Raw genomic sequence first — 26,146 nt, 5'->3', positions numbered from 1 at the left:
CTTTACCAATAAATGTTAGTACCCAGTTATATTATGTACATTTAGGAAAGAAGTCAGGCCTTTTTTAAAGCAATCGACTGAGCTGGCCAGAACCACCTCTGGACAGAGTCTATTCCACATTTTCATTCAAGTGTGACTTTTCACACTGGGGCGGTGCGCTTGTGGAACGTTTCCGAAAAGTGCTGCAAGCAGCATCTTTGGGGCAGTTTGGGAGCGCTGTATTTAGCACTCCCAAAACACCCTGCCCAATGGAATGAATGGGCAGCACTTCCGAAGCACCTGAAAAGCACTTCAAAAGCGCTGCAACAAATTTGGAGTACTTCAGACCTTGTTACCATTGCAGGTACCCTCTATGACAATTTTTTCATTATCCTGTAGTCTTTTTCCCTGTTGCCAACAACATGATGCCAGTTATTGTTACCTTCTTCCTCTCCACTTAAAGTGGATCTTCAGTCATTTTTTCATCTTTCCATCTATTAAATTATCTTCCCTTGTTGTTTTAACTTTGGATAGTACATTTTTTTTTTCTGCCAGTAAAGACCTTATACAGCCCACTTCCTGTTTCTTGTCTGGTTATTAGCCTAGGCTTATGACATCATGCACAGCTAGGAAAAAAGCCTAGGCTTATGACATCATGCACAGCTCTCTCTCTCTCACTCTCTCGTGTGAGTTTGCCAGGAAGGGAGGGGGATGAGTCATAAGAGGGCCAATGAGAGCTGCAGAGCTGGAGGTGTGCCTCTGTGTGTCTGTGTAAATCCAGGAAGTAAACAGGCAGCAGCTTCAGCTGCCCACAGTTATAATGATTGCAGCCATACTCACTGGAGGGAGATTTCTGCAGCATATTTGGCAAGTACAGAATCACAGTATATATATTGTGTATATATATATATATATATATATATATATATATATATATATATATATACATACATATATATATATATACATACATATATATATATATATACATACATACATACAATACAATATATATTATCGTATAGTATATGCATATTTTTAAACATGTTAACTTACAATTGTTTAAGATATATTATTAATTTTTTTATAGTATTTCTGATTTTTTAAATTAGTTTTTATTTATGGTCCTTTGCTGTCTTTTTCCTGCAGCAATGCCATACTGTACATGCTGTAGTGTTTTCACTGCTCTTTAGGCTTGAAATAGAGGAGCATATCCTTAAATGCATCTGTAAGGGTAGGCTTGTGGGGTGGTCATCACGTCCTCCATATTTCCCTCCTCGTTGGGCACCAAGACAGGGTCACATCAGAGGCCAACCCCAGGGGTGGGTTTTTCTGGACTACATTAGGCACTTTGTACAGGGTCACTGCCATACACATATAGTACCTTCACATGAGCCATGCTCAAAACCCGGACAGATGACTAAACATGAATGAACTCCAGTAAACTCTCTTGATGTATTAAGCAACACCACGGATGCTTGTCGATTTTGAATAACAGTATGGGGCCCCACCGTCCACCTAGCACAGACTTCAAGCTTGCACTTCAATTAACTCTTTCTCTCTGCACCGTACAGGATGAGGGCCCAGATGGTTCAGATCTGCTATGGGAGACCGATTGCGACTGAAAAAGTGCCAACAACATCTCCCTCACTGCAAGAGGCTATCTCATCTGCCACATGTACACGCTTTATGACAGGCTGCTAAAGAAACCTTTGTTACCCTTGGTAAACTCTGTATCATCACATTATACTCTTTGAACTGATGTCTTCATACCCCAATGTGTTTAATGACCCGAGCCGTAGACTATACAGTATGTGCAGTATTTATTACTAACATTGCACCCCCTTAGTAACTTGAGACCAGGCAAGGGCAAAGTTTTAAAAGCTTTACCTAAAGAATAAATCAACATGATGACAATGGCAACGGACAGTCCAAGATAAAGTGCAATAATTCCCTAAAATGCCTAGTCCCTAACTACAGCTTTGTGGCTTCCCCAGCATACCTGTTTCAGTAAAGTCCAGTGTTGGCTGAGTCCATATCTAGAATTTAACTCTGGCTTCGGCAGGAGTACACGCCATCCAGATTTTGGCAACGGCACCAGGCAGAGCATCCCTCTCAGACTATGTGGGTAAGTCTCCCCTATTCTCCCCTTAGGATCTAGGACCAAGAAAAAATTTCAAGAAAAACCTGGGGATGCAACCTAACTTTCCCCTGGGGCAGCAATGATCACTACCTGCCTACACATCGCCTAGCCCTCCTTCTGGACACAGCTTGCACCCCCTCCCTCCCAGAGGTGGCATCGGAAGACAGAGATTCTTGCTTTCCCTAAATCTTTGAACCAGGTACTTTTGAAAGAACTGGCAGCTGGAAACAACTGTACTCCAGCTTCGCCACTGATCATGGTATACTGTTGAATGCTTTCTACTTCTGCCTTCTACTGACTGCCTTCTTCTGGCCAGAGATGCTGTTTTTATACCTAATAAATGTATCATTCTCTTGCAAGAGATCCTTGCGTTCTTCTCTCTTTTTCATTGTTCTATTATATGAATATTCTCCACTCTCTGGAGTTGCTGGATTCAGTTCACCCCTTTCCTGTGTCCTTTAGTGCATGTAACTGTTGAAGATCTGTAATTATTATTCACTGAGGACACTGCTTAAAGAGTACTGTGCACTTCTGCAAATTGTTTTCACTCCAGTTGTTCTTGTTTACATTCCCTTCAGAATTAAGACTGGTAGAGGGCACCACTTATGGTTAAAAACAAATAATAAGTCCCTTTTTTGGTTGAAAGTTGGGTAAACTTTTTACAAGGTGACATCTTTAAAAAAACTTTAAAAGGAAAAAATATGTAATTTTGGTACCCAAGTATTTATTTAGGCAACTTTATTTGGTTGACTGTTATGCCGCGTACACACAACCGGACTTTACAGCATACTTTGCCCGGCAGACTTTTCAACGGACTTTACAATGGACTTTCCGAATGAACGGACTTGCCTACACACGATCAACCAAAGTCCGACGGATTCGTACGTGATGACGTACGAACAGACTAAAACAAGGAAGTTAATAGCCAGTAGCCAATAGCTGCCCTAGCGTCGGTTTTTGTCCGTCGGACTAGCATACAGACGAGCGGACTTTTCGACCGGACTCGAGTCCGTCGGATAGATTTGAAACATGTTTCAAATCTAAGTTCGTCAAACTTTTGAGAAAAAAAAGTCCGCTGGAGTACACACACGACTGAATTGTCTGACGGACTCCGTTACGCCGGACCAAGTATGCCGGAAAGTCCGATCATGTGTACGCGGCATAAGTTATAGTTATATAAGTTTGTAAACATTCTATTACAACAGAGTGTTTACAAACTTATATAACTATAAAGCATTTTCATTGTTGGGCCCCATTGAGCAGAGGGATATCTAGCTTGATGTTGCCTGAATCGTTCCATTCTATGGACCTCTGCAACACTCTTTAGTCAAAGCAGACCTTCACACACAATTCATTTTCTTTTATTTGCACCTTCTTCCCTGTTAAGTAACCCTATGTGATTTTTCTTTTCTTTTGGGAAAAGAGTGCCTTTTTTGGTGATGTTTGAATTAACTTCCACTTCTCTTTACCAAGGTGAGGCACCCACAGCCTCCTGGAATATTACATCCCAGGAGGCTTGAGGACATTCTCCCTGCAGTTGGCAATCTCACACAGTGGCACACTAAGCACCAATTAGGGCATTCTGACTACCAGTTGGGCTGCAGTGTCCACCAATAAGGAGCAACACTGACTTCCAAATTAGAGGCACACTAAGCAACAAAAAAAGGACAAACTAATCGCCAAAAATAGGCACATTAACCACTGAACACTAATGTATAGGGGCACACTGGCCACTTTACACCAATGTATAGGGAACACTGACCACAGAACACTGGGTTTTGAGCCAATCTGCCTAGGTTCAATTCGCAGGGGGTTCATCAAATTCTACTTGAAATCCATGAAACCCAAACTTAGCAGCAAACCCTATTGAAATCTACAGGGGGTGATTCTTGATATTAAATACTGGCCATTTTCGAGGCTAACAGAAAATCTATTGTGAAAAAGGGGTATACGTAGCTGGCCACTGCAGTGGGGGATATTTAACAAAGCAAAACATTTTTTTTTTTATATTGTACATTTGAAAGAGGGTCCTTTAATGTGACCTAGAGGGCGACATGGGAAAAATAACAATTCTTTAAATTATATTCTTGGGTGTGAGGGAACAGTACAATTTTCACAGACAGCGTCAGATACACTATACACATACCATGTTTTTTTGGATGTGGAGTAGGGAATATAGGGAAAGCATGGGAAGTGCTGCTAATAAAGTGTAAAGGGAAAGATTAGAATAGGTTTTGAAGGCACTGGCAGGTCTCTTGTAGTAAATATAAATCCTTTACATAGAAAAATGCCATGTATTTTGGAAAAGGTGAGGGTGAGGGTGAGGAAAGGGGTTTTCTAATTTTGCAACTGTTTTAGTCCACATTCACTAGAGTGATAACAGGCCGCATGTGTTTTTTCACATGGCATATTTCTAATTGTTACTGGCTGCAATTGTTTTTGTTTTTTCCCAGGTCTTTTTTCTAAAGCAAACTTTCCATTAAAATAGATGGTTTGCTCAGTCGAAAGCCCCTCATTCCCAAAGTCAAAGAATTCCCAAAGTCAATTAAAATTAAAATAGGCTGTAATATTATAATTTATATTATAATAAATGATAATAAGTGATGTTATCATGGTAAAGCTTGTATGAGATTTTAGTGGTTGGTTTTACATCAGCACCAACAAAATGTGCTGGAGTTCTTCAAATGGCAATGATGGGATATATTTTCTTATGCACTCTTCCTGTGTGCAGAGATCTGTACATCCAAAAATCTAACAGTGACAGCTGATAGTTAGCTTGTCAATGCTTAAGCTACTGTTCTATTTAATTGGGGGCTTTTCCTTTTTTCCTTATAACCTTTAGGCTATAACGTTTAGGTGGGGGTCAGAGCCGGTACAAGGGGGGGGGCGGAAGGGGCGGATACCCTGGGCGGGACAATTTATTGGGGGTGGGGGGGCGCAGTGAAGTGAAGAGCCGCCTCTGCTGACAACAATGCCGCTGCGGCATTAAGCTCTGGCCAGGAGTGGTTTAACATTGCCTGTGTGCTCCACAGCCAGGCAGCGGAGAGAGAGGACGGAGTGTGGCTGTGTCTTAGGCAGGAGAGAGAGGACGGAGTGTGGCTGTGTCTTAGGCAGGAGACAGAGGACGGAGTGTGGCTGTGTCTTAGGCAGGAGGCGGGGCCGGCGCTGTGTTGTCCAGGGTAGGAGAGGTGGAGGAGAAGGGGGGGAGATTCCAGCAGCTGAAGGAAAATGTGCCCCACTGCTCTGGAGACACATATCGCGCTCCCCCGGGCCGTCACCCCCCCACCACTGGAGTGCTCAGCGGAACGGTCCCCACACACCTGGAGGAGGCATCTGACATGCAGTGGCGAGGACTGGAAGAGGAAGGTCCCGCGGAGGAGGCCCCAGCGCTGTATGGAGCTGATTGAAAGGGAGGTAGGAAAGAAGAGGTGTCTAGACTGGGCCGCCCCTCTCTGGGGCTGTCGATCAGTGCGGGGGGGGAGGGGACCGGGGCTCCAGCTGCAGGGAGAGGCACAGCTACCACCATGGAAAAAAAAAAGGGAAAACTGCGCTAATAGCAAAAAGAGATCAAGCTGCAACTCAGGATGTTATATGACATTAATAGAATATGTAAAAAAGAGGAAGCTGCGCTGAATAAATTGACCTGTGAGGCTACCATCTATTAAATTAACCACTCACATACAGTGTTGAATGTGAACAGACATGTGAAATAACAGTACAATACTTAAATTAGGCTGCTACAATAAATGTGCACAGAAGTGCCAGTGAAATAATCTAAAGAAACAATAATGTAAATAGGTGACAAAAATTAGTGCACATAAAGTTATACACATAAACTGTCAAGCAAATGGCCGATGACATAAATAAACAATAAACTACAAAAGCAGTGAACAAGTTCATGAAAGTGAGTCCATGTACAGTAATAGTGACCATATAAATCAGAATTTGACAAAAATTGAGTGAAACGATATAGTTCATGCAAATGGTTGTTGGTTGGAAATTGCCTCCACCACAGCAAACACTGCCAGATCAGATGGGCTGCCCGTCACGGGCAGATATTGAGAGCCAGCCGGCTTGATTTGTTTTATGCGATTTTTAATCTACCCAAGTTTTAAGAGTACGGTGTCCATTTGGAGATCCCGGGCTAGGGCATCAACCATTTGTGTTCTGTGGTCCCCTGTAATAAGGGACCATAGGGATTTGAAGCTAAAGACCAGTGTCTACCTAAAGATCCCAGGCTGGGGTATCAGCCATCTGCGTCTGTGGTCCCCTGTAACAAGGGACCATAGTGATCTGGTAAGCGGCAGTGTTTGCTGTGGTGGAGGCAATTTCTATTTCTTCACGTTTCCTTTGGTGCTGTGTTTAATGTCACCGTTAACCAGCCAACAACCATTTGCATGGACTATGTCGTTTCACTCAATTTTTGTCAAATTCTGATTTATATGGTCACTAATACTGTACATGGACTCACTTTCATGAACTTGTTCAATGCTTTTGTGGTTTATTGTTTATTTATGTCATCGGCCATTTGGTTTGTTGACAGTTTATGTGTATAATTTTATGTGCACTAATTTTTGTCACCTTATTACATTATTGTTTCTTTGGATTATTTCACTGGCACTTCTGTGCACATTTATTGTAGGAGCCTAATTTAAGTATTGTACTGTGTTATTTCACATGTCTGTTCACATTCAACACTTTATGTGAGTGCTTAATTTAATAGTTGGTAGCCTCACAGGTCAATTTATTCAGTGCAGCTTCCCCTTTTTTACATACAGCTACCACCATGCCACAACATCTTTCTGCAGCCAGCGACCACCAGCAGGACAAAGAGCCAGCACCCCCCCTCCCCCCCGCAGCATCCCTCAGCCACAGACTGGCCTTTATATCCACCCCCTGTCCCATCCCATCCTTTCCACGCCCTTCCTCCTGATCATCAGTGTCACAAACAGTAAGGACAGCTCAGTCCCAGTGATTGGCAGCCCTCCACCCCTCCCTCCACCCCACCCTTACCCCCACCTATGCGGGACTCCACTGCGGGGGGGGGGGGGTTCGCATCCTATGCTAGCAGTGCCTGCTGATTGGCTTCTGCTGCTTCTTAAAAATGGGGGGGGTGCAGTTTGTCATCTTCGCCCTGGGCACAAAATGGCCTTGTCCCAGCACTGGTGGGGGTTATTAGAGTGCATAGGGCGGTTGTTGCTGACAGTCTGTTGAAGAGCTGTTTTTATTTCGCTGCATCTCAGTGCATTCTTTGAAAAAAATGTTTTAAAAACACTGTGTACCCAAAGCACTGCACACCCAGTGTGATAAAAGTCATTGTGTGTGGAGGGATTTTTTAGGCACAGTTATACGCAGTCTATATTCTACATTTCATATGTATAAAATCGTCCAAATATAATTGTATAATACGTTTATGTTGGCAAGGCCATCCACTATGTGATTGCCTTATATCTGCCTGAGCAAGATATTTGTGGTTTAATAATAAAGATGTACTAATTGTATATATTTAATTGTACAATTAATTAGTACTAATTGTACTAGTAGTGGCGATTACTAAGTGATGCTTTTATACTGAGACCCTGTTGACCATACTTACATGATTTGGAGACTCCGGCTAAGGATTTGAGGCTCCCTATGCACTATTGATCTCTGTGATTGGGGATCACATCTGTCTGGTAAGAGGCCTTACAGTGGTAGTGGGCAAACATGTAAGGTGTACTTCCTAGTCTCTTCACATGGGTAATTTTTGGGTGGAATATCTGGGAGAAGATCTACCTCAATTTATTCATAAAGACGTTTCATCACAGTTGTTCTGTTACAATATGCACTAATCACTTTTTAACTCATCACATTTAGGAACATGTAATGGTTGTTTTGCTTACTGTATATACACATAGCACAGATAATTTTGTTGCATATACCATAAGAAGCTCACTATTTTTTGCATATGTAAATGGCTGCTGAGTGCCTGGGAGAAGACAGAGGAATTGGTGAGGAATTATGCTGGCAAGACAGAGGAATTGCTGATGTGCCAGGCCTCTGCTATGTGCAACCCAATCACCGGATCCACACCAAAGAATACATTAAAAAAAGGAAATTGCAGGTGGGAACCTGATACTATGAGGCCAGGACATTTCCATTTGTTTATATACAAGAGGAATTGCAATGCAAATAGCTTGGACAAAGTTGGGCTCGGAATACTTGACTTGTTGGTTATTGTTGGTTATTTTTTTTGCAGCTCCAAATGGCAGCTAATGCCAACTGCCAGGGAGGGAGGAGTCTAGCAATGGTGCGAGCTCTTGACTAGTGCTAGCGGGAGTGAGCCGGGTTTTGCTCCGCATGCCTTTCTAATTAAACAAGCATGATTGCTTGATACGAGTGGCTCAAATCCCCCCCGCCTCCCCGCTGGATCCCGCAGATACCGCTAGATGGTCTCCGTCGGGGTGTTCATGGAGCCTACTAGCTTCAGGTCCGGACTGGAACAGAACTGAATCACAAGCCGGCTAGCAGTTTCTATCAAGCGGACGTGATAGACGCCTCCAGCACTCCTATGGTAACCTGCAATCATTACCTGTCGGTCAGGAACTCACAGAGGGGTCATCCTCCCCCGATATCTCCTTTGTTTACCCTGTCACCGCCAGCTAAGCAGCTTAGGAAAGAGGAAAAATTGCAGATCTCTCTCTGGATGTTACATTGTACCACCACAGGGAGAGGCAGCTAGAGAATTCTGTGGAGTCTGGCAGTCAGAGTGTGGAGCCCTTGCACCGGCTCTCCCACCCCCCACCCCCCTGGTCTCCTCGTTTGCACACCAGAACTCAGCAGGCTGAGAGGCGCAGGGAGTTGAAAAATCATATCCCCTGAAGAGCACCAAGGTGGTGAGTACAAAGAAAAACTCCTTTATGGATATACTATACTGTGTATTGGACTGTGAAATAAACTCATAAATTGTATGAAACTATACTAACAATAATAACTACATAGTTTTGGGCATCGTAAGAGGGAGACATGATGTATAAGATCAGATAAAATTGCAACTCTGCACAAACAAACCTCGACAGAGACAGAGACAGGAAACAAATTATATAAATGGATGAAAGTCTGCGAGATAAAAGCATTGAGAAAATAAATGCATATTTAATTCACAGTAGAAATATATGAAAATACAGCTCCCCTAACAGCATATAAGTATTACGTGTCCTTGACCGCAAGTGAGAAGTAAAGGCATGAAGGCCCCACAGGAGGAGACGGAGAGGTACATATATGTACTGAGATTTTATATCTAATACACAAAACGGAAAATCTCTAGTCAATAAGGAGAGAAGGAGGAGAGGTGGAACTGGGGTTCGGAGGGGGGTGGACCGATAGAAGGAGTGAAGAGGTAGAGGGATAGCCACCATCCCTCCACCTTGTTTGCTGGAATAAAACAGCTGAAAGATTACATCCTTTAATCTAAAGACGTATGAGACGGTCTTTTAATAAAAATAAGGGAGACAGTGAAGAATAATAAGTTCTCGGAAACAATGAGGGGAAAGGCGGCAAGAGGAGGAGCCACCCCTAAATCACCCCGTTTAAGTTTAACTACCAGCCCAGGCCCTATGAACAAATATGTTACACAAGCTGGAAACGCAGATAAGAATTTGATGGATAAGCAACAACCATTTAAATGCAGTCAGACAGAGAATAAGGAGAAGAAGAAGGAGAAGGAAAAGAAAAAGTCTCAAAATAAAATCGCACAAGAGATAGATACCTTGTCAGAATCTAGAATAGAACAAGAGCTAGACTCTGCAGCTGAATCAAGAGATGAACAACTACAGCAAGATAACTTTTCCCTACCGACTAAAAATGAAATTGAATCCATGTTTGCTGCCTTGGAAAAATCACTGAAAAATGAGATGGAAAGAATACATAGAAACCTTGGCCATGTCCTCGAAAGAGTGGAAGAAGTCAAAAAAATATCCGAAAGTAATAGTATTGGTGTGAGGAAACTAGAAGCAGAAATTAAATCTTTGAAAAGGGTACAACAAGAACAAGCATACAAATTAGAGGATCAAGAATATAGACATAGAAGAAAGAACATAAGGATACGTGGAGTACCTGAGATCCCCCACCAAGAAGACTTAACAGAAATTATAAAAAAGATTTGTAATCCTTTGATGAATAAAGAAATAACGTACCCAATAAAGATTGAGAAAGCCCACAGATTAAGAAGGCCTAGAGAACACCACAGGAGAACCCCAGAGACATTATTGTGCGATTTATGAACTGGGAAGATAAAAATCAAATATGGCGTAATCTGAAAGGGAAATCGCCTATTGAATACTAAGGAAATCACGTTCAAATCTTCCAGGATCTATCTCAAGAAACTTTAACCACTTCAGCCCCGGAAGGATTTACCCCCTTCCTGACCAGAGCACTTTTTACAATTCGGCACTGCGTCGCTTTAACTGCTAATTGCGCGGTCATGCAATGCTGTACCCAAACGAAATTTGCGTCCTTTTCTTCCCACAAATAGAGCTTTCTTTTGATGGTATTTGATCACCTCTGCCGTTTTTATTTTTTGCGCTATAAACGGAAAAAGACGGAAAATTTTGAAAAAAAAATGATATTTTCTACTTTGTTATAAAAAAAATCCAATAAACTCAATTTTAGTCATACATTTAGGCCAAAATGTATTCGGCCACATGTCTTTGGTAAAAAAAATGTCAATAAGCGTATATTTATTGGTTTGCGCAAAAGTTATAGCGTCTACAAACTAGGGTACATTTTCTGGAATTTGCACAGCTTTTAGTTTATGACTGCCTATGTCATTTCTTGAGGTGCTAAAATGGCAGGGCAGTACAAAACCTCCCCAAATTACCCCATTTTGGAAAGTAGACACCCCAAGGAAATTGCTGAGAGGCATGTTGAGCCCATTAAATATTTATTTTTCTTTGTCCCAAGTGATTGAATAATGACAAAAAAAAAAAAAAATTTACAAAAAGTTGTCACTAAATGATATATTGCTCACACAGGCCATGGGCATATGTGGAATTGCACCCCAAAATCCATTCAGCTGCTTCTTCTGAGTACGGGGATACCACATGTGTGGGACTTTTTGGGAGCCTAGCCGCGTACGGGGCCCCGAAAACCAAGCACCACCTTCAGGATTTCTAAGGGCATAAATTTTTGATTTCACTCCTCACTACCTATCACAGTTTTGAAGGCCATAAAATGCCAAGATGGCACAAAACCCCCCCAAATGACCCCATTTTGGAAAGTAGACACCCCAAGCTATTTGCTGAGAGGCATGGTGAGTATTTTGCAGCTCTCATTTGTTTGTGAAAATGAAGAAAGACCAGAAAATTTTTTTTTTTTCTTTTTTCAATTTTCAAAACTTTGTGACAAAAAGTGAGGTCTGCAAAATACTCACTATACCTCTCAGCAAATAGCTTGGGGTGTCTACTTTCCAAAATGGGGTCATTTGGGGGGGGGGGGTTTGTGCCACCTGGGCATTCCATGGCCTCCAAAACTGTGATAGGCAGTGAAGAGTGAAATCAAAAATTTACGCCGTTAGAAAGCCTGAAGGCAGTGCTTGGTTTTCGGGGTCCCGTGCGCGGCTAGGCTCCCAAAAAGTCTCACACATGTGGTATCCCTGTACTCAGGAGAAGCAACAGAATTTATTTTGGGGTGTAATTTCACATATCCCCATGGCATGTTTGAGCAATATATCATTTAGTGACAAAAAAAAAAAAAAATTTGTCTCTTTCCCGCAACTTGTGTCACAATATAAAATATTCCATGGACTCGACATGCCTCTCAGCAAATAGCTTGAGGTGTCTACTTTCCAAAATGGGGTCATTTGGGGGGGTTTTGAACTGTCCTGGCATTTTATGCACAACATTTAGAAGCTTATGTCACACATCACTCACTCTTCTAACCACTTGAAGACAAAGTCCTTTCTGACACTTTTTGATTACATGAAAAAATTATTTTTTTTTGCAAGAAAATTACTTTGAACCCCCAAACATTATATATTTTTTTAAAGCAAATGCCCTACAGATTAAAATGGTGGGTGTTTCATTTTTTTTTTTCACATAGTATTTGCGCAGCGATTTTTCAAACGCATTTTTTGGGGAAAAAACACACTTTTTGATCCTAGGCTGAGTACATGGATACCAAACATGACATGCGCACAAACGTGCAGTGGCAACAAAATTAATACATTTTTAAAAGCCTTTAAAAGCCTTTACAGGTTACCACTTTAGATTTACAGAGGAGGTCTACTGCTAAAATTACTGCCCTCGATCTGACCTTCGCGGTGATACCTCACATGCATGGTGCAATTGCTGTTTACATTTGACGCCAGACCGACGCTTGCGTTCGCCTTAGTGCAAGAGCAGGGGGGACAGGGGTGCTTTTTTTTTTTTTTTTTTTTCTTTATTTTTTTTTGCTTTTTTATCTTATTTTTAAACTGTTCCTTTCATTTTTTTTTTTTTAAATCATTTTTATTGTTATCTCAGGGAATGTAAATATCCCCTATGATAGCAATAGGTAGTGACAGGTACTCTTTTTTGAAAAAATTGGGGTCTATTAGACCCTAGATTTCTCCTCTGCCCTCAAAGCATCTGACCACACCAAGATCAGTGTGATAAAATGCTTCCCCAATTTCCCAATGACGCTGTTTACATCCGGCGAAGTCATAAAATGCTCGTAGCTTCCGGTTTCTTAGGCCATAGAGATGTTTGGAGCCACTCTGGTCTCTGATCAGCTCTATGGTCAGCTGGCTGAATCACCGGCTGCATTCTCAGGTTCCCTGTTGAGACAGGAGAGCCAGAGAAAAACACGGAAGACGGTGGGGGGGGGCATTCCCTCCCACGGCTTGTAAAAACAGTCTAGAGGCTAATTAGCCACTAGGATTGCTTTTACATGAAAGCCGACCACTGGCTGAAAAGAATGATACCAAGATGATACCTAAACCTGCAGGCATCATTCTGGTATAACCACTCAAAATCGTGAATGGCGTACCTGAAGACAAAAAAATGGTTAACAATAAAACACAGTAAACAGTAAAGTATAAAAAATTGCATACCTGAAAAGCAAACACGATAAAACATAATAACAATAAAACATTGCAGAATAGAATACAGTAAAAAAGAGCAGAACAATAGAGAGAATAGAGAGAGAGAGAACAATAAAACAACAACTATTTTTTTTTTATTTTATATTTTTGTTTGTGTTTTTTTTTTTTTTTACACTTTTTTTTGTAACTGTAACTTTTATAACTGTAACCGGTTCCAGGTTCGGGTCTCTCAAAATGGGATGACATCTTGGGAGACCCTGTGAAAGTGTGCCTAGTCTGTGCAATGCTGTACCCTACGCTAATACTCAACTAGTGAATTCAAAACATTCACCAATGCAAAGACCAGGATTGTCAGGACAGGAGGGACAATAATAGCGGGTGTCACGCCTATATCCGCGCTTGCTGCAGACACGACATCTTTTTTGGGGGGGTTCGTTGGGTAGGGGTACTCGGGAGGACATAAAGAAAATGCTTCTCATGCAGCCGACTGCATTTGGTTGGGGATGTGAATGGGGGAAGTACGGGCGCTGCAGAAGTGGTGGGTTCCCAATTAGGATTGGCGAATGCAGCAGGAAGGGCATTATGGGCACGACGGGCCTGTTTGTCTTCTTCTTGGTGGCAGAGGGACACTACTTGTGCTTGCCACCTCACCAGCTTGAACTGCACTTATGGGACTCGCCACGTCACCAAGTGTTACTGCAGTGCTGGTTTGACTAGGACCGGGGTGTACTAGGCCGCTGGTGCTTGCCAGTTCACCAAACCGCTACAAAAAAAACTGTTAGTGATCGCAGGGATCAGGCCTGACCCTGCGAACGCTGCAGTTATGCGTTTAGTGTTTTGTAAGTGACAGTGATCGATCGATACTGCACTTGGCTGGGCCGGGCGGAGGGGCAAAACGCAGGTGCTAGCAGGTATCTGGGCTGATCCCGCTAACACTGCGTTTTTGGGAACCCTAAACTGCTGGGGACGCTAGTATAGATCTGATCGGATCAGATATTGATCCGTTCAGATACTATACCACTAAGGGAGGTGTACGGTGCGTGGGTGTTAGTGGTACTGGCGCTAATCTGACGCTGCCTGGGGCGACGCATATCACCGCCGGGCGATCAGGGGGCTAAACCTTTATTCGGTAATAAACGGCGGGTGCCCTGACACTATAAAAAATAAACGAACTAACCAGCATCACCCGTAAAGGTTATACGGTGATCAGTGGTGAAAGGGTTAACTACGGGGCAATCAAGGGGTTAAAACATTTATTAGGTAGTATATGGGGGTCCCTGACGCTATAAAACGCTGACGGCGAGCCTAAATATTTACGTCCCTAACTAGCGGAACCAGTGACACTAATACAGCGATCAGAAAAATGATCGCTTAGCGACACTGGTGACGGGGGGTGATCAAGGGGTTAAAACTTTATTAGGGGGGGTTAGGGGGGTACCCTAGACCTACAGGGGGCTAAACCTAACTGTCCTACCACTTCTAACTGTCACAAACTGACACCATGCAGTAACCAGGAAAAAAAAAAACAAAAAAAAAAAACACTGCTTGGTGTCAGTGTGACAGGGAGTGGTGATTGGGGGGTGATCGGGGGGCGATCGGGGGAGGATCGGGGGTGAAATGTATGCCTGGCATGTTCTACTGTGTGTGTGTGTTACACTTACTCAGATGTCTTCTCTCCTCGGCGCCGGAACAGAAACTGCCGAGCCGAGGAGAGATGACATCACATCCTCTGCCTCTGTGTACTATACAGAGGCAGGGGATGTTTCTTCTCATTGGCTGGGAGCGATCGCGAGGGGGGGCCACGATCGGATGGCCTCCCCCTCATCACTGAACGCTCCCAGACAAATGCCGACCGCCGCTGGCACCGGGGGGGGTTCCGATCGGACCCCCCACCCGCGGGAAGGCAATCACGTACCAGGTACGTGATTTTGCCTGCCCGTGCCATTCTGCTCACGTATATATGCGTGAGGCGGTCGGCAAGTGGAAAAGGAGGAGGAGAGCCTTGAAACCCTCATTGGTGATTTTGTGTGAGCATCAAGTGCAATATAATTGGGGCTTTCCTGCATGCCTGATAGGCAGGAAAAATGGACAGTTAGACTGAGATTTATAGAAGACACTGCGGACTTTTGCAGAAAATTGGATATCCCTATTCTGAAAGACTGTACAGAAAATGGGCTGGAATAAAGATACAACATGAAAGATTGCAATAGTATCCTGCGATTTCAAAAGAACTGTTTTTTTTGTTGTTTTTTTCTTCCTCTCTGCGGGTGAGGGGGGTGGGGAGGGTTTAATGGGGGGAAGATGAAAAGTGATTGGCAGCGAGGACGAGACCCGGTCCCCTGGCATGCTCTGGCACCAACTCACTGGTAGTAGGTGAGATGAGTGTAGGCGACGCCATACAGGGAACAAGGGGACAACGAGTTCCTCCTAGGAGTGCTTCAGACCATGGGGTCAAGATATCATTGAGTAAAGGGGGAGGCGAGTTCTGGAATAGGGTGGGTTGGGATGGGAGGAGGGAGTTGAGGGGGGGTAATAAGATCTGTTTGTCCTCAACTACCTGTGAAAGTTAGAATTTTGATTAAGTTCAACAATGATAGACGTTAAGTTTATAACATACAATGTTAGATGGCTGAATTCCCAAGGAAAGAGGCATATTATCCTTAAAGAGTTGGAGAAGTATTTCGCAGATATAGTCTTCCTACAGGAGACTCATATAGCACTTGATTCAAACATTAAAATACACTCACGTGCGATTTCAACTTGGTACTATGCAGATTCCCCAAATAAGAGGGCAAAAGGAGCGGCTATTGGGATAGGAAAAAATGTTAGTTTCACCCTGGATGATAGGAAGGTTGACCCTGAAGGTCGCTTTTTGTTTCTCAAAGGGACCCTCTAAGGAATAAGATACACATTACCAAATGTATATTGCCCTAATAAACGCCCAAAAAAATATTTAGACTGGGTTTTAAATGCTCTAACAGATTTCAAACAAGGACATCTGATATTAGCAGGAGACTTTAATTTTTCAATGGACCATGACTTAGACACTACGTCTCATGCACCGCGTCGAGAAAATAAACAATTAAGATGGATAAAAAAAAAATGCATAGTCAACAATTATCGGATGTATGGAGAACACATCCACAGAAAAAGGATTATACATATTACTCCGCGGTGCACAACACGTATGCGAGATTAGATCATATCCTAGTAGATCATGAAATGCTGGAGCACGTTACAGAGGCAGCGATAGAAATTATCTCTGTCTCTGATCATGCTCCGGTAACTATAAATATAAGATTTAGAGACATGGACCGGAGAAAGGGGTATTGGAGACTGAACATAGATCAAATTGATGACGAGGAAGTAGGAAGAACAATAAAAACTGACTTAAAACAATACTTTAGCATAAACAATACATTAGAGGTTTCAAAGGCAACAATTTGGGAGGCTCACAAGGCCTACATCAGAGGGAAATCGATCTCCCTCGGAGCTGCGAAAAAAAAAGGAAAGGGAAATAAAAATGAAAAATACTATAAGGGAGTTATATGGCTTGGAGCAAAAACACAAAACACAACTAGATACAGAAACACAACAAAAAATCGTAATAAAGAGGGGTCAATTAAGTGACTTGATGGAACAGGAAGCTAGAAAGTCATTTAAAAATGTGGCGAAAGAAAGGTATATGTGGGGGAACAAGCCCGGGAAACAATTAGCAAAAATATCAAAGGGAGAAAAAAACATCAAACTATATTGAAAAGATAAAAAATGAGAAAGGAGAGATGACATAAAACAGATGCTTTTAAAACATATTACGGTGCATTATATGTACACAGAAATAAAGAGACAAAAATAACAGCGGAATGCGCAGGCTTACTAGAAGAACCCATCACTCAAGATGAAATTTATACCGCCCTAAAGGAAACACCAGTGGGAAAAAGCCCAGGCCCAGACAGGTTTTCAATTAAATATTATAAAAAATTTAAAGAACAACTAGTCCCAGAATTCTGTGATTATTTAAATAAAATTGGGGAGAATGAGGAAATAAGAAAAGAATCCCTCCTGGCACATATTTCAGTTATACCAAAAGTAGGGAAAAATGATACTTTGTGTTCCAATTACTGTCCTATAGCGTTATTAAACGCTGATACGAAGTTATACGCCAAAGTTCTGGCATCAAGATTGAAAAATCTACTACCAGATCTTATAAATGCTGACCAAGTGGGTTTTGTCCCAGGAAGGGAGGGTAGAGATAATAGTATTAGAACTCTATTACTAATGAATAAAGAAAAGGAATATGTCCCTCCTATGATTTTAATATTGATCGATGCCGAGAAGGCATTCGATCAAGTTGATTGGGAATTTATGATAGAATCCCTTAGGAGTATAGGGTTAGGCCCAAGAATCATGAGATGGATTAGTAATTTATACAAATACCCCACAGCCAAAGTGGCGGTCAATGGGAGTATTTTGCTTGTTTTTGAGATGTTCAACGGGACTAGGCAAGGATGTCTGCTCTCGCCGCTCCTATATATAATTGCCTTAGAACCATTATTAACAAAAATACGAAATAATATAGATATAGGGGGTGTAAAAGTTGGAGAGGAAGAACACAAAGTTGCATAATATGCAGACGACATTCTCCTATATATGGCTAAACCAAGGTTGTCTTTGCCCAATCTAATAAAGGAGTTAAAAGAATATGGTGCACTTTCGAACTTTAAGATAAACCCTATAAAAATGGTAATATTGAATTTAGGGATAAGTAAGAACGAGGTAAGACTATTAAAGCAAGAATTCCCCTTTACGTGGGAAAAAGAAGAATTAACATACCTAGAAATTAAAATAACATCTAAGTTGGATAAGTTATACCAAGCCAATTTTATTTCTTTACTTAATGAGCTTAAAACTGAGATAAAAAACATGGCAAGAAGATCAATTTCATGGATAGGAAGAATAAACATGTTAAAAATTATGATTTTACCAAAAATAACATACAAATTGCAGATGCTCCCGATAGGAATACCACCAGGTTTTTTAAAGTTAGAAAATCAATATTCTCTAAATATATATGGCAAAATAAAAAGCCTAGGATAAATAATAATCTGTTAACTAAGAAAAAAAAAGGAGGGATGTCACTCCCGGATGTGGGTAGGTATCATAAGGCAATTATTTTAGCTAGATTGGTTGAATGGGCGAACACAATCACTAAAAAGAGATGGGATAAATTGGAAGACACACTCTCGGGGACACAACTTGAAAAAATTATATGGATTCCACCGAAATATAGAACACTTAGTAAAAATACACACGAGATAACTAAAATAGTATTTAAATTTTGAGATACACTTTATTGTAAGGAAATATGGAAGTATAATTCATCATTAATCCCACTAACGGGCACTAATTTTTTCACACCAGGAAATGGAACACGGTTGGAAAAACAAATGGGTAATGCACAGCTAAAGGACATCATAATTCATGGTGAAATTATGTCAAAACAGGACATAACTTCGACACATGGGTGGCCTTATTTAAATGAATGGGAGTTTTTACAAATAAAACACTTTATAAGGACCATTCCCCAACCAATCGTAGAGGAGAACGAGTTGACATCAATAGAGAAGCTATGTAATATGAAAAAACCTTTAAGACACGGGGTATCTCAAATGTATAATATACTATCTGAATTAGATGGGCAGGGTAGCCTACCCTTCATAGGAAAATGGGAGCAGGATATGGGCATAAAATTAGATGCGGCGCAGTATACAACTATGCTTCGGACATAACCTCGATAGAGGCTAACTATAAATGCATGGTACGCTGGCATTTGACACCAGATAGGATTAATAAAATTCAGCCAGCTAGGTCTCCACTTTGCTGGCGAAATTGTAATCAACATGGAACTACATATCACATATGGTGGGAATGTCTAGAGATAAAGAAATACTGGCAAGATATACTGGAGCACACAGAGAAGATAACAGCAGAAAGGATCCCTCAACATCCCTGGAACTGTTTGTTCCACGGTACAACTAAAACAAGGAAACAAAATAGAAAAACTTTGGTTCCGTTCCTGCTCAATGCAGCAAAAGGGCTTATTCCTAAAAACTGGCTGTGTATTAAGATGCCAAGTATTAAAGAGTGGCTACAGAGAGTGGACCACATTGGCCATATGGAGTATCTAAGCAGCGCTGAGCAGGGGCGGATCGATATTTACAGAGCAACCTGGGCAAGATGGAACACATTTAAAACGTCGGGAAAAATACTCACAGGTAATGTCCGAATAAGATAAAGGGAAGTAGATTACGAGGACAACAGATCAAGACTGGAGGATGGGGTCGTTTATACTAATGTATGAAGGTTCGTAGTATTTGATGATGTGCTTCTTGTATATTGAAAATTTTATAATAAAAGATTACATTACAAAAAAAATAATGCCAACTGCCATCTGGAGCTACACTATCCAGCCACTGTACAACATTTGTGCCTATTGTCTACCAAATTTACAATCTCATTTCTATTTAAAGATGAATCCTGTCTTATTTCTCCATCTTATACTGGGACATAGCCAATCTGATTACATACTGTCCAGCCACTGGACAATGTCTGTGGCTATTCTCATTTTTAGCAGCCAATTTCTACCAATCACACACATAAAGTCTATATTTTAAATGTTTTGGGAATAATTGGGGATGTGTGGTTGGGAGGGGGTAAATGTTTTTTTTTTAAAGTTAAAATAAATTATATTGGGGGGTTAATAATGTGTTTAAAGCCAAGCTAAATGTAAAAGTTAAAAAATTAAATTACACATCCAAAAAAACATGGTATGTGTATAGTGTATCTGACGCTGTCTGTGAAAATTGTACTGTTCCCTCACACCCAAGAATATAATTTAAAGGATAGCTGTAATGGGGAAAGCATGGGGAGTGCTGCTGATAAAGTGTAAAGGGAAAAATTACAGCTAAAGCACATTGTCATATGGCTGCTGGGAACCCATCCTTTTTTTAGTGAGGTGGCTGGCTTATCCAAAAGCACCTTTATTGGTCCTTCTAAGTCAGCTCATCTAAGTTTAGAGGCGAGGTAATGCATTATGGTTACTATGGCAAATCCCTGCATTATTTTGCCAAGTACACAAACTTCAAACACACAGGATTTGCTGCAAACCCATGATGGCCCCAAACCTCATCCCTACTAAACAGCACCAACAGCTAAGAGGGCACTACTGCCTGTCAAAATTAGGGGCACTTTGCTGGTTGCTAAGTAGTCCCCAATTTCCTCTGAAAGGGAGGGTCATGTTTTTTCTTCTACAGTAACTAATACTACAAGTCATTGCAATTAAAATAGTACATGTAGGCTTACAATATAGCCTCCCAACAACGTACATGGTCTAAATCAGTGATGGCCAACTAACTGGATATAGGGGGCCTCTTGCAAGGCCTCTGACATCACAAAAAGATTGCACATAATGTATAAAACACTTAGTATATGCTTCAGAATATGATCAGAGTGTGCCGACATGATACAAGCATGCTTGGAAAAGGCACGTGTCAACAACTGCTTGTAATAGCTGAAGCTACATCTAAAATTTAAATTCTCTTAAAAAAAACATTTTGACATTCTTTTTTTTTCTTCTTTGCAACATATGCAGTAACATACACAGCAATATCAAATATTCGCAACAATAGCTATGAAGTAAGTCAGGGGTAGGCAACCTCGGCACTCCAGCTGTTTTTAAACTACAAATCCCATCATGCCTCTTCCTCTAGGAGTCATATCTGATTGTCAGGGTCTTGCAATGTCTCATGGGACTTGTAGTTTCACCACAGCTGGAGGGCCGATGGTTGCCTACCCCTGAAGTAAGCACATTAATTTGTAAAAATTAGTATTAATTAGTCAGCAGCTATAAGAAACCTTCTCAGGTTTCCGTCCGCCAGATGTTCAGCATAGTCTGAAATCTATGAGCAATGGGTATACTTACCGGCTGTTTCTTAATGAGCTGATATGTTAAAAGTGTAGAAGATGCTGTTGCATTGCTCGCATTAAAAGCGTTTGACCACTCCTTTTGACCTAGGAGCAATGATAGGTTTAGTAATATTCTGTTATTACATAAGACAATATAAATAATATGTCTTATATTTTAGTACATTTAGTTCCTAATGAGAGTATGACATCAGGTCTGAACATTTAACACAGTGCCAAACTATTTTACTGTATTTTATAGGCTAATGTTGTTTTACATTAAGTGAGAGAATGTTTGCATGTATAAATCATCCTTCTTTTCCCAGAACATAGGCAACATGTCTGATTGCATTTCAAATAACTAACTATACAACAGGAAATGTGCAATGCAAATCTGCTTTGTATAAATTCACGCAGAATTCAGCATTCCTCTTTTCTAATTTTAACAACTTTGTGGAAAGTTGGATTTGAATTTTATTATTTTTATTTCAGTAAAGAAAACATTATTATTTTTTGCATTGTGTTAATAAAAATAACCTGCATTTTGTAACAACAAGAGTATTGTTGAGCTTAAATGTAGGTAGATACAGTGCTTTGCAAAAGTATTCACCCCCCTTGGCATTTTTCGTATCTTGTTGCCTCACAACCTGGAATTAACATGGATTGTTTAAGGATTTGCATCATTTAATTTACAGAACATGCCCACAACTTGGAAGATGTTTTTTTTGTTATTGTGAAACAAACAACACATAGGACAAAATAACAGAAAAAGTCAATGTGCATAACTATTCACCCCCCAAAAGTCAATACTTTGCAGAGCCACCTTTTGCAGCGATCACAGCTCCAAGTCACTTTGGATAAGTCTCTATGAGCTTGCCACATCTTACCACTGGGTTTTTTGCCAATTCCTCCTTGCAAAACTGCTCCAGCTCCTTCAAGTTGAATGGTTTGCACTTGTGAACATCAATCTTTAAGTCTGACCACAGATTTTCTATTGGATTGAGGTCTGGGCTTTCCAACACATTTACATGTTTCCCATTAAACCACTCAAGTGTTGCTTTAGCAGTGTGTTTGGGGTCATTGTCTTGCTGGAAGCTGAACCTCCATCCTAGCCTCAAATCACACACAGAGTGGTACAGGTTTTGCTCAAGAATATCTCTGTATTTAGCACCATCCATGTTTCACTGTGGGGATGGTGTTCTTTGGGTGATGTGATGTGTTGGGCTTGCGACAGACAGAGTGTTTTCTTTGATGGCCAAAATGCCTTTTTCGCAAACTCAAAACGTGCAATTTTGTTTTTTGCTGAACGTAATGGCTTTCTTTTGGCCACTCTGCCATAAAGCCCAACCCTATGGAGCGTACGGCTTATTGTCATCCTATGTACAGAGTCTCTGCTGTGGAACTCTGCAGCTCCTCCAGGGTTACTTTAGGTCTCTGTGCTGCCTCTCTGATTAATGCCCTCCTTGCCCGGTCCGTGAGTTTTGGTGTGCGGCCGTCTCTTGGCAGGTTTGCTGTTGTGCCATGTTCCTTCCATTTGATTATGATAGATTTGATGGGGCTCCTAGGGATCATCAAAGATTTGGATATTTTTTTTATAACCTAACCCTGACTTGTACTTCTCAACCACATTGTCCCTTACTTGTTTGGAGAGCTCCTTGGTCTTCGTGGCAGTGTTTGGTTAGTGGTGCCTCTTGCTTAGGTGTTGCAGCCTCTGGGGCCTTTCAAAAAGCTGTGTATATGTAATGACAGTTCATGTGACACTTAGATTGCACACAGGTGGACATTGTTATCACTAATTATGTGACTTCTGAAGGTAGATGGTTGCACCAGAGCTTTTTATGGGCTTCATAACAAAGGGGATACATACGCACATGCCAATTATCAGTTTTTTATTTCTGAAAAATAGTTTTATGTATATAGTTTTCTAATTTTAGACTATTGTGTTCTGACATGGGTAGGCCATTAGGGAAAGATCAAGACAAAGTCAGCCAGACAAAAGGTGGGAACTGGCACAGGGAGATGCAGAATAGGGCAGTGAAATGTATAACAATAAGTAGGCAGGGACATCAATATAGACACAATGCTTTCATTGCCCAACTTTGATGACCACTATGTGCCATCCTCCTTCTCACTGCAGAGCAAGAGTAGTATTCCCTCCAGGAATTTCCCCACATAAGAGACTGTACACGGCTCTATGAGATTTCTCTAATGACTAAATGTTTTTACCTTTGTGTGTGCCAGTGGGCTGTTTGTGCCAGCTATATTGGGGCCTATACTGCTGCCCAGTATATCAGATTTCCCCATAGAACATTAGATAATACATAACCATCAACTTGTCTTTAAATTTCCTAAGCTTTCGTAGGGAATTATAACATGGACCGCTCAGACACCAGAGGTCAAAGCTCACAAGGTTTTGGGCACAGGTTGTATTTGCATGAAAATGTCTGCCCTCTCTTTAGAGATTCATTGCCAGCTTTAGGAGCAGATAAAGGCACAAAATCATGATATGACACAATGGAACACCAGTGTAATGCCCACTTCCAGGATTATCTATCGAAAATCAAAAAGGTTGCGGGTATCATTCAAGAACCAGCCACTGGTGGTACTCACTGTTCAGCCTTAGAAGATCACTTAGGCATAGTTTCAACATACAGCCTTCCCTGATAGACCTCTAGCTAAATCTCGCAGGTTTCAGTGGATGGGAAAAACCTGCTTGAACAGCTCTAGTCATCCAGTTTCTGTAGATCTGGTGCAAACTGGATATATCCTGCACTTCCAGCTTCTAGACTAATTTGTGACTGACTTTCCCGAACAAGTTCCTTTGGCAAAGCCTTCTGGTATATGAATTTGATTGAAGCAGTTAAAAACCAGTGAGAAGACTGGCTGATGGTGGAGAAAATACTGAAGCAATTTATAGGAAAGACATAGTCTGTAAATAGCATTCATTACTGATTGAAGTGATGCCAACTCAGAATATGTGCACTACACAAGACATCACTGCTTGTTTGTGTTGTACATTGTGTTATCAGAAGTGCGTTGGAGAAATAATAGTTTAAAGAAGTAATTTATGTAATTGTCACCACCCAACTTGGTGTTTTATATAAAATATCAGAAATGATGCAAGAATAATTAGGAAACATTATTCCCTATAGGTGGTGTCTCATCTGTCCAGACTCTTATTCCTCAGTTTAGTGTTGCGGTAATGGAAGGTTTCCAGTCTGAAAATATTTAATACAGGAACAAATGTTTTCTGCATGATACAACCTCTTCTTAAGCTTCAAATGCAGCCATGGTTGTGATGCTTCTCGGCACGACATGAAGTATACTTTCTGTCATGTTCAGAGGGCAGTACCGCCTGCCAAACGCATCCTATTAAAGTGAATGGGCTTGTGCTGAAACCACCCTGAAAATACAATATTTTAGAGTTGTCATCAGAGCAAGATGTGCATAAAAAACCTCCAGTGGGGACCATTTCATATGACAAAGCACTAAGATGGGTATTCTGTTCACTTTGGAGAAATTCTTTCTCATTTCCTATGATGTCCCAATGACAGGATGTGGACAGAAATATTCCCAGGAGGTACAAGCAGCAAAAAACAAGCTGTTTTTAACTCTTCTTTACTCAATCTAAAATAATAAAAAAGTGTGTTTTGGCTTTTAATATAGTTAAAATGTGCAACTTTCTGTGTCATGTGATACACCATATGATGCAGGGCTGTAAGGAAAGTCAGGGATAGATGACATTCTTTTCCAAGTTGTCATGCTGTACAGGGTAGCAAGATCAGAAGGCTCAGGTGTCACCTGAAGGCTTCAGAGATCTGAAGGGACATCAGGTATTTGTTCACATAGAAGTTATAGGGACTTTAGTTATAGGGAAATGGACAATGTGCGTTATAATCAACAAATTCATCAACATTACACTACCCCTAAACCACCAAGTAAAGCACCATTGACTACAGATCTTTTTTTTTTTTCAATTCTTTATTTAGCAAAAGGTCAGCGACTTACAATGAACACAGACACCATAGCAATGGTAAGGCAGCTCAGACGCAGTTGAGGAGGTAAAGAAAATGTGACAACACAGTAACTCGTGTAATACTTAAAGGGCCAAGGACATTTAGAGGTAGCATTATGACAAGGGTCTTATGAGGTACCCTAGTGATGAGTAAGCACGTCTATGTGAAACGCGACCACTGAGCACCTTTTTTGGGTTGATGTTTGTCATGTTCGCTTGATTTTATGGACTTTCAATAAATTCTTTTGATTTTACTTCCGGATGTGCCACCATTCTTCTTTCTTTCCATCTTATGAGAACTACCCAGACAAGATGGCAGAGATCTCTGTAGCCCAGAGTGTAAGTCCTCTATAAAAAAGGATAAAAGCTAAGCAAAGGACTACAGTGCTACGGAAATCCCAAATGAAAGCGGAACAAGGGAGGGGAGGGGTGGGGGGTAATCAGAGGTAGATGTTTAGGATATGGGTGAGAGTATGTAGAATTAGGCTGGATGGTGGAAGTCCTCAATGCCTAATACACACATCAAAGAACAAGCAAGAGAGGGGGCCTCCATCTAAATGCAGACTGTATAAGCAAGTTGCATACATTAAAAGTAAAAATTTTGCACTCACACTGTGGTAGTAAGTACTTTTCATGTCATCATCAAGCCTCTTATAAGACTGCAGAGATTGACAAGCAAGAAGCAAAGTTTGCATTTAGATGGAGGCGCCCTTTCTCGCTTGTTCTTTGTAAGTGCTTCATAGGCTGCCTGCCAGAGAGTCCCTAACCTTTCAGCCAGGCTTTTTTTTAATATAAATTAACCAAGGAGGGTAGGGGGGAGGTGCACCAGGAAGGAAGGAAACCCGAGCCAACACGGAATAAGTGACTCAATAAATACATTAAATGTCGGACCTGTCAGAACGCACTAAGTGGAGCCTTGCTGGTTGACTCCTGGTAAGAGGCAGAGTAGTAGAAGACTGACCATAGGTGCCATGTGTCGTAAACTTTC

General features: G+C 41.2%; 1 protein-coding gene across 1 annotated transcript in view; it reads right to left on the bottom strand.

Annotated features, from left to right (window-relative positions):
• The window catches only part of LOC141144859 (leukocyte elastase inhibitor-like), a 110,558-nt gene extending 89,296 nt beyond the window's left edge, over window positions 1–21,262 (bottom strand). Inside the window, exon 1 of the mRNA XM_073630942.1 lies at window positions 21,163–21,262. The gene's annotated coding sequence lies outside the window, so the exon portion shown is untranslated. The remainder of the gene's footprint in view (window positions 1–21,162) is intronic.
• Window positions 21,263–26,146: the final 4,884 nt, after the last annotated feature.

The sequence above is a fragment of the Aquarana catesbeiana genome, linkage group LG05, assembly GCF_042186555.1.
Source record: "Aquarana catesbeiana isolate 2022-GZ linkage group LG05, ASM4218655v1, whole genome shotgun sequence".
Classification (NCBI taxonomy): Eukaryota; Metazoa; Chordata; class Amphibia; order Anura; family Ranidae; genus Aquarana; species Aquarana catesbeiana.
Note: the sequence above shows the minus strand (reverse complement) of the source record. Positions and strands in the feature narration are given on the sequence as shown.